Source organism: Rhincodon typus, chromosome 2, assembly GCF_021869965.1.
Source record: "Rhincodon typus isolate 14 chromosome 2, sRhiTyp1.1, whole genome shotgun sequence".
NCBI classification, from domain to species: domain Eukaryota; kingdom Metazoa; phylum Chordata; class Chondrichthyes; order Orectolobiformes; family Rhincodontidae; genus Rhincodon; species Rhincodon typus.
Window position 1 is genome coordinate 91995532 of NC_063333.1, and position 10066 is coordinate 92005597.

Consider the following 10066-nt stretch of genomic DNA (forward strand, 5'->3'; position numbering starts at 1 on the left):
GGTTTGAATAAAAATATGCAATTAAAAAGAGAGTCTCTCAGTTCAAAAGGAATTAGGAATGGGCAATAAATGCTGACCCAACCACCAATGTCCATATCCCATGAATGAATAAAGTAAGATGATAAACACAACTGGAGATTACTATTAACAGTCAGGGCTTCTGGAGGGTGACTACATGGACGGAGTTTAGCTGGATGAGAAAATAGCTCAGAGAATACAGAAACCACCAAACTCTGCAGCTTCTCAACTAATGCCTACATATGCTGTATGTGTGGCAAACATTGCCTTCCCAGAGTACAGATACTGAATCACATCAGGTAATGTTTAACACACAGTTGATCACAAGGGAGCAAATAATAATAATACTAGTAGTGGATGACCTGTTGTGTAAAGTGCATTAAAAGGCAATTGGAACTTGACTGAGCAAGGGCTACAGTTTGTAAAAGAAAGAAGGCTTGAAGATGTTTTGACCCTGTAACAAAATACGGTAGGTTAAAAATAAAGCTCAAGTAGATGATGAATAGATGCATCAAACTTTTAGTTTCTGTCCTCACCCACTCTATCTCAATAACATGCTACAACCCTCTGAGAATTTTGTTTCCTTTCGAACATCCCAATCCCTCTTTGCTTTGCCCTGCAATTGGTAGCTAGTTCACAATTTTCTAATTCCTACGCTCTGCAACATTCTTTCTAAACTTTTCGGCTTCCCTTTTCTTCTTAAAGCCCATATTTGTGTCCAAGTTTTGTAGTTACTTCACCTAACATTTCCTCTCTTGGCTCGACATCGATTTTTCAGAGTATTTGTTAATGAAGTGACTTAACCTGTTTTGCTATGACATCTTTGAGTTAATTTTAGGCACATTAACCTAATACGTATCTAAGCTGATGAACGTCAAATCAATCAGCCCAGGTTTATTTTTGTATTTCTTTACATGGTGCTAAGAAACAGCAAGGGGTAGCAACCATTGGTGGAAGTTTGTTCAGAGGCAACCAAACTGTAGTGGTAAGATTAGTGCAGTATAAAGAGAATTTTTTTTGTATTTGATTTAATTTTTATTCTCACAGGTACCAAGATACAGTAAACAGTGTTGTTTTGTGTACTATCCGGACAAATCATAGGGATGCAAGTAATGTGCGTAACACAGTAATAAGGTTGACTTGGTTTATACAGAGTGGGTTAGCCAAATCAGCACTAACACTGTAGAGGATGAATTCCTGAAGTATGTACGAGATAGATTTCTGTAGCAGTACATTGATGAGCCAATGAGGGAATTAGGCTATTTTCAAATTAGTTTTGTGTGAAAAAAAATAGATAATTTGGAAACTGGCATTGATTGTTTCAATTTAGGAACTGAACACAAGTAAAATTAGTGAACAGTCTACTCTTTTTCCTATGAAAAAGGAAATATGATTTCAGTTAAAATATCTTGAAGTTTTCTTCAAGGGTGCAACCTAGAAGTTATGCCTGAAAGGTTTCCCATATATGCATATTTTATCAATGTCACATTTTGCAATCTGAATTTGTTATGCCTAGCTTTAACTGGGCAGTATATAAGAGCAGCAGTAAGGCAATCAGCCCATCATGCTTGTTTTACCGTTCAATAAGATCATGGCTGATCATCTACCTCAACATCACTTTCCCACACTGTTTCCAATTATGTCATTAATCTTCAGAAATATGTTGATTTTCTGCCTTGAACATGCTCAATGGTTGAGCTACGACAGCCCTCTGGGGTAAAAAATTCTGCCTTTGCATGAAAAAAGTCCTCCCTATCTCAATCTTAAATGGCCTAAACCTAATTCTGAGATTATGATCCCTGAATTACAGTGGCTCAGTGGTTAGCACTGCTGCCTCACAGCACCAGGGACCCGGGTTTGATTTCATCCTCGGGCGACAGTTGGTGTGGACTTTGCACATTCTCTCCATGTCTGCGTAGGTTTCCTTCGGGTGCATTGATTTCCTCCCACAATCCAAAGATGTGCAGGTTTGGTGGATTGGCCATGCTAAATTGGCCATAGTGCCTAGGGATGTGCAGGCAAGGTGGGTTAGCCATGGGGAGTGCAGGGTTACAGGGATAGAGTAGGTCTGGGTGGCATGCTCTTTGGAGGATCAGTCTGCACTTGATGGGCTGAATGGCCTGCTTCCACAGTGTAGGGATTCTATTCTATGAATCACCAGCCAAGGGAAGCATCTACATCCACCATGTTACACCCTGTGAGTATTATGTAAATTTCAGTCAGGTCCCCGGTCATTCTTGGAAATGCTAAACTACATGTTACGAAACAAGAGAATACTTACCCAGTCTCCCCAACCTCTTCTCAAAAAACGTTCCTACCATCTCAGGGATTAATCTGGTGAACCTTCATGGCACTCTTTCTATAGTAAGTGTATCCCTCCTTATTTAAAACTAAGAAAACAATATGCAATCCTCGACGTTAGGTCTCACTAAGACACTATGACTCTATACAACTGCACAACAAAAACAGAAGTTGCTGGAAAAGCTCAGCAGGTCTGCAGCATCTGTGAAGAAAAAATCAGAGTTTACGTTTCGGGTCTGGAGACCCTTCCTCAGAACTGATGGTAGTTGGGAAAATGTCAGTTTATATGCAGAAGAGGGGGGGGGGGTGGGGTAGGGAGTAAACAATAGGATAGAGCCCAAAGCGAGAGAAGAACAGTTGGACAAAGGAGTTGATAACGATTTGGCTGGGAGGGTGAACAATTGTTAATGGGGACTGTTAATGACTAACAACAGGTGGCGTGTAGGGCAGTCTATGTGATAACAAGGCCTGGTGTATTCCCTATTCCCTGGCCAACATCTCTGTCTCTGGCTTGCTCTAGTGTTCCTGCAGTCCCTCAGATTCAATATCGAGTTCAGTAATTTTAGGGCCTAAACTCTCTCATGTCCTAGCCCCCTACCCCACACACCAGGTCTTTTTATCACATAGCCTGCTGTTAATGGGCAATTTTTGTCTTAGTTAATCTTTTCCTCTCCACATATCCCAGGAAGCTTTTAAATTCCTTATAAATGTCCATCCATGTTCTCAGTTCCCTTTCTTAATCTGTTTCTTGGTCCTCTGTTACGTTCTAAACTGTACCCAATCCTCAGGTTTATGACCTTCTCAGGCTTTATCATAAGTCACCTGCCTTGATCTAATGGAATCTTTAACTTGTGTGTTCGTGCCTTCAAAACATATATATCTTCATAGACTGTGTAGTATGTCTCTCTACTGTCAAATCTTTACAGCATTTTCCCAATGCACCATAGCCAACCCAACTTCCTTTCTTCAGTTTTAAGACTTTAGCTTCAGAATTAAGTATGAGGGATTCAAACTTGATGCAAAATTGAATCATCTTATGGTCACTATTTCCCAAATTTACAGCAAGTTTATTAGCACCATTCAAACTGATTCTAAATCTTGATCCTTTTATTTAAGATTCTTATTAATGTAGTGATCGCACCATTTATTAAGAATGTGATCTTATCTCCTTTCTCTTTTTGCCTATTCCTCCTAAATGCCAAATATCCTTGGATATTCACTTCCCAGTCTTAGTCAACCTGTAGTCATGTCTCTGTAATGGCAATTAAAATCCTACCCATTTACCTCAATTTGTGTGTTCAAAACATCAACATTTCTGTGAATGATATATGCATTCAAATAGGGTGTCTTCAATTCTGATTTTTTAATATTATTCTATTTTCTGATCCTATTTGATGCTTGTCTAAGCTTTACCTATATTCTGTTTTTGCCTTCTACTTTTCTACTTCCTTTACAGGTTTTGCTTCCCTCAAATCTGTGTTCCCATTCTCCATCAACATACTTCAAACCCTCCCAACAAAACAGCACTCGACAATACTGCCTGTGAGGTTTTAGTCCCCATCTGCTAAGGTGAAACACATCCATCTTGAACAGGTCTTACCTGCCCTAGATGTGATCCTGATGCCTGAAAAGCCACACCTTCAATCAATCGTTTCTCTATTTCTATGCTCATTAGCAAGCAGAACTGGACATAATCCTGAGATTACTACTGTGGATAGTCTACTTTCAATTTCTTTCCCAATTTCCTGACCTCATTCCCCAGCCTACTTAAGTCATTGGCACTGACACAAACTATAACCTCTGGCTGTTCACTCTCTCTCAAATGAATAACATGCAGCCCTTCCATGACATCCTTGACCCTGGTAGTGAGGCAGCATAGCATACTGGAGCCCTGCCTACCACCACAGAAACATCTGTCTGTTCCCCTAACTAAAGAATTGTGCAACCGTTGTTCTTTTCTTCTTCTTCCTCCCCTCCTGTATAGCTGTGTCCAAAAGGGAAAACTGATTTGTGAATGGGGCCACAAAGAATGCCTGCAGTACCTGCCTAGTTCTCTTGGAAGGCCTGACAGTCACTCATTCCTTTTCTGCCTGATGTGCAATCAACATAGCTTTCAACCTTGCAGATGTGCTCCAACACTGCTCAAGTTTCAATACCCAGAGCTCACATTTCTGCAGGTGGTGATACTTGTTGCCTATATGCTTGTCTAGATCACTGGTAGTGTCCATGGCACCCCACACATATGCATTCCAAGTGATTAAGCTGCCCAGCTTTGCCTTACTTTAACTTCAATTTTGTTAAAATTATTTTACTTTGGTTTATTTATATTAACTTTATATTACTTGCCTTAACTAAATAAACCTTAAAACTATTGTTAAACCATCTGAGTACAGATAAATCTCGTGCATACTTTACACATGTTGCTAATTGTAATATACCTTACATAAAGCATCTCTTCCTCCATATAATTGAATTCCCATGTGATCCTAATGAACAACTCACTTGGTCTACATTTCACTTGAGAGGAGTGTCCTGACAATGTACGATTTACCAATCTTGTACTTTGAAAAACCTGTCCTTTACAGATATTTTTAATCACCCTGTTCAGAGGTATTCTGACACACATCTGGAGCTGATGGGATTTGAACCTGGACCCACTGGTTCAGAGGTAGGTACACAAGGGCCCAACCTATCTTTTACATAAAGCCTGTAATGACTCACTAGCTAGTTTAGCTTCTTGAATTGTTTACTAAATGACAGATAACTGCCATTCCAGACAATCCCTGTTTAACAAGAGAACCTAACTAATAGTTGTACATCAGAACTTAATTGTTAATCTATATTTAAGCCTGGAGTAGACTTATCAGAATTTACCATATGAACCAAACTCAGTACACATTCACTCCATGTTTCAATCAAGTGTAGTGCCTTGACCATATGTTGCTTACTGACTAAGAAGGTCAACAACATTACTGCCCCAATAATCTCAATGATGTGGCTGGTAATATTTTGATTTTGTATTGGAACTGATTTTAACATGACTATTCTTATGAGTTCTATAACCATAGTATGGAAAAGGCAAGGTAGTTCGGAAAAATGTTGTTGATCCCAGCAGAAATTGACTAGGGAATCAATATTGACCAATCATTTTCCAGGAAGATATCTGGGTGTGGCCATTTGGTGTTATGCAGTTGGTTGAATCAATGCACATAAAGCTGGGACTACAGCATATGGACATATCTTCACTATCTGTTCCTACAGCAACTGGCATGTTCCACCAGCTTTTCAAAACAAAAAATTCTTTCGTGTGATTTTGGCATCACACTTGCACAGCCAGCATCTGTTGCCCATCTTAATTTGTCTTGAAAAAGTATTGGTGAACCATCATCTTGAATTTCCACAGGCCGTTATGTAGTGGATGAATATATGAATGATATGCTGGGTAATTTCAAAGGACAATTCGTGTTACCCTCATTGCTGTGGGTCTGGACATGTGCATAGGTCAAGCCTAATAAGGCTGACAGATTTACTTCCCTAACAGCTATTAGTGAACTTGATGGGTATTGACAACCCTTGATAGTTTTGTAGTCACTATTAGTACATTTTTCTGGCTTTTTAAAAAAATAAATGAAATAATTTTATTAAATATCAGCATTAGCTTGGCCCTCTGGATAGCCCACTGACATTACTATCATGTCTTTGCACAGGTCTATATACCAGTTGAGCAGACAATTCAACAGCAATTCCATAGCCATCTGGAAAGTAATCATAAAGCTTTACATATTGAATGTGCAATATAACCTTTTTCTAGATTTATAGTGCTAGATTTATAGCATAGGCAAAATAACAGCCTGCATGAAATTAGCTGCTGACAAAGTTCCCTGCAAATCAATTACTGCCGATGAGTGCAATGTTCGGAAGAGCAATACGGTTTGTTATTTACATTAACGAAATGTTTAACAATGTTAATATCATGCAGAGATTATGCAAAAATCAACTGGCTAGGTTTTACAACGCCATGCCTTTGACATTTAATATGTTCACTATAACTCTTTTTGGAGCCCTTGCTGATTTTTCTTCATTTTTGGTTTACTTTTTTTTAAATTTTGATTTGGAGCTGTGAACTGGGAACTGTGAGCTAAAGATGGCTTGGGTTGTGGGTAACAGCTTGTGTTAAAAGGAAAACAGATCGGTTTATTCATGATGACAGGCCTGGAAGTTTATTGTAGGTTGGTTCCTGATTAAAAGGTTCTGTAGACATTCAGTCACCAGGTAGAGTATCATGTTTAAACAGACTGCGAAAGTTGGCTATTTACAAGGTCAGTACCTGGGAATTAGTTCCAGCAAGTCAGGAAAAGACCTAATGCTCTAGCAGATAGCAAATGCTGAATGGTAACTGGGACCTTGTGGAGGTGATAATCAGTCTGTCAGAGCTTGTATTAGGTTTTGGACAGTGTTTTCTGTGGAAAAGGAACCTGTCTGCTGATATTGCAGCAGATTTGAAAGCTCCCTGCCTAACTTCCCATGACCAGCTCTTGGAAGCTCAGAGAACAGAAAACTAAGTTATAATTATTACTGTCTTTATCTGATTGAACTGTAAAGGTGACCCTGATTGACATCTTCAGAAAATCAGCCAAGAAACCACCATCTGTGTCTGTAGAACAATACATTTAAAAAACGCTTAACTAACCTGTTAAACATACTTCATTATATTAAGGGTCATCACATGTTATAGATCATACAGTGTAGAAACAGGCCATTCAGCCCATCGAGTCTACACTGACCCTCTGAAAAGCATCCCACCCAGACGCACTCCCCTATCTCTGTAACCCTGCATTTCCCATGGCCTATCTACCTAGCCTGCACATCTTTGGACTGTGGGAGGAAACCACAGACACAGGGAGAATTTGCAAACTCCACACAGTCAGTTTCCCAAGGCTGGAATTAAACCTGGGTCCCTGCTGCTGTGAGGCAGCAGTGCTAACTACTGAGCCACCGTGCCAGCCATCTAAAAGTGAAAATGCTAAGACCATTGACAACAAGCCAAAATGCCCAAACCTTTCCTATCTTCTGTGTACCCAAAGAGATTTAAACACATTGAAACACAACTCAAGTTGGCCAGGATAGGACTTTATTCCTTGGAACATAGGAGAATGAGGGGTGACCTTATTGAGGTGTAATAAAATCATGAGGGTCATAGATAGGATGAATGCATATAGTTTTTTTTTACCCATGGTTGTGGAATTGAAAACTAGAGGGCATAGGTTTAAGGTGAGAGGGGATAGATTTAAGCAGGACCTGAGGAGCAACTTCTTCATGCAGATAGTGGTGCATATATGGAATGGGCTGCCAGAAAAAGTGGTTGAGGCAGGTACAATAAAAACATTTAAAAAACATGTGAATAGGTACATGGATGGGAAGGGTTTAGAGGGATATGGATAAAATGTGGCCAATTGAAACCAGCTTGGTGGGCACCATGGTCAGCATGGACCAGTTTGGGCCAACAGGCCTGTTTCCATGCTGTATTACTCTATGACTCTAAGTTGAGTCAAGGTGCCTATACAAAGTGGGCACTCAGATTTGGGCTGGGGAACCTCTTGATCTGCAGTCACATGCTCTACCACTGAGCTATACCCTATTTTATAAAGCTAGGTAGAAGTGTTCAATTGTTCGTTTTCTTTTATTTGTCCCTTGACTGTGTGTTTGTTTGTTTGTCTGTCTTTTGTGTGAATGGGTCTGAAAAGAAGGGCTTTTGTGTTTAGAGCAAAGACCAATTAATTACTTCTGGAACAAAAACAAAGTTGCTGGAAAAGCTCAGCAGGTCTGGCAGCATCTGTGAAGGAAAACATAGAGTTAATGTTTTGGGTCCGGTGACCCTTCCTCAGAACTGATAGAGGCTGGGAAAATGTCAGTTTATATGCAGAAAATAGGGAGGTGGGTGGGGTAGGGAGTTTTGCAGAAAATAGGGAGGTGGCTTCGTTGTTTAATTTTGCTCTCCAGAAGCATTCGTATTTTTAATAAATTTTTAAATCATTTGCTTAATCTACAAACCCGTGTCGAGAATTGATTATTCACAAAGTCTGGGATTGGTTAGTTAAAAGTCTAGTTAGGAACCACTAGAGTCAATTTCTTAAGGTTCTGTTTTTAATGTGTTGAATTCAGAGGTTAACAGACTGATTTAGTTCAGCTGTCTGTCTCCATGTCATACATTACTCACCGACTGCAAATCTATTTTTACTTTCCAAATACCATGCTCAGGTTATTCAATTTTTTTGAAAGGTTTTACCTTCCTTTTTGTATTTAACTTCCCTCCATTATTTATTGGTAAATATTGCATTGTAAAAGATTAAAAAGTAATCAAGCCATGCTTCAACTGCTAATTTACTTTTTCCCAAATGTGACTTAACACAATTTGGGCTAAATGTTCCAGTGACTTGACTGAGGGAAATTTAGTATGGCCAGATGGGAATGCTGATTTCCACTTCAGCAATCAAGTGACCCAGAACAAATTCTTGGGATCCAGACAGTTAAGTTCAGGGAAGTCATCATTGCCTGTTAAGGCAAATAAAAGTGTGCATACCAACAAAGTGAAAGAACCCTGAACTCCAACTTGGTGCTCTGGTAAGTGACACATGAAACTTTTGATTGGCCAGAGGAAAGGAAAGACAAATTTTACTCTTCGTACAACACCTCTAACCTAGCTTTTTAAAATGTAACGACTTTCAGTATAATGAAGCATATTTAACATACCTATCTTCACTCTAAGCACGAACATTTATTGAAGGGAAGTGAGCAGGTAAAACCCAACAGAATACATTTCTATTCAAAACTGTAACTTAAAGTTAGATTGTAGCTTGTAGGAATATATATTGCAGTTGATGGTGCAGGAAATCCACTCTCCTGGTAAATATATGTGACATTTAGTTTAGTTGAATTGGCTTGTGGTCCAGGGTTCCGCACAATGGATAAATGGTTATCCTTATTTCTCCTTGGTAGTATGTGCCCTGTAATAATTTCACCTCACCCAAGAGTGACTGTTGTTTGACTCTTGGTAAGTTTCTGTTCATTTTTTTACTTGCATAAGTATCTATAAAATTGTTTGAAGTGTATCTCTCACTCGTACAGACTATTCCATCCTTTCTTCAAAGTCTCTTTTACACGAATGCAGATGCCATTGTTACATTATGCTGTACATCAGCATCTTATTATCATATCACTTACACTACACCCTTCCATCTTGATGATCTTTTCTCAGGAAAAATAGGATGAAGTATCATTTCTTCACTTATAGTGCCTTGGTGACCTCCTTGTGTCTGTAAATGGCAAATTGAGAGTTTGCTCCAGCTTGGAGGGATCCACTGGCATTGAAGTTACTGTGATAGTTATCTCCACAGCTACGAAAGGAACATTCCAGCACTGGTATGAGGCCTCAGGTTGGTGACAATGTCCTTTGTGAAGAGTAGCATCCTCAGGCACTTTTCCCAACTCATGGCTAAGTAGGAGTGGTGTTTCTCGTAGCACACCCTTTCCGGCTAGAGGCTGTGCAAGAGAGCCCTCCTTCTCTTTCCAAGGCTTTTCCTTGCTGCTTCCTCTCGCTATGTTCTGTTCGTGTTGGAGGTTAAGTGATACTGTAGCAAATAACCCGATAACTATGCAAGACATTGATCTTAGACAACAAGGTGCAGGGCTGGATGAACACGGCAGGCCAAGCAGCATCATAGGAGCAGAGAGGCTGACGTTTCGGGCC

At 39.6% G+C, this 10066-nt stretch overlaps 1 protein-coding gene across 1 annotated transcript in view; it reads right to left on the reverse strand.

Annotated features, from left to right (window-relative positions):
• Positions 1–10066, reverse strand: part of nek10 (NIMA-related kinase 10) — a 180869-nt gene that overhangs the window by 152850 nt on the left and 17953 nt on the right. The gene's annotated exons all lie outside the window — the stretch shown is intronic.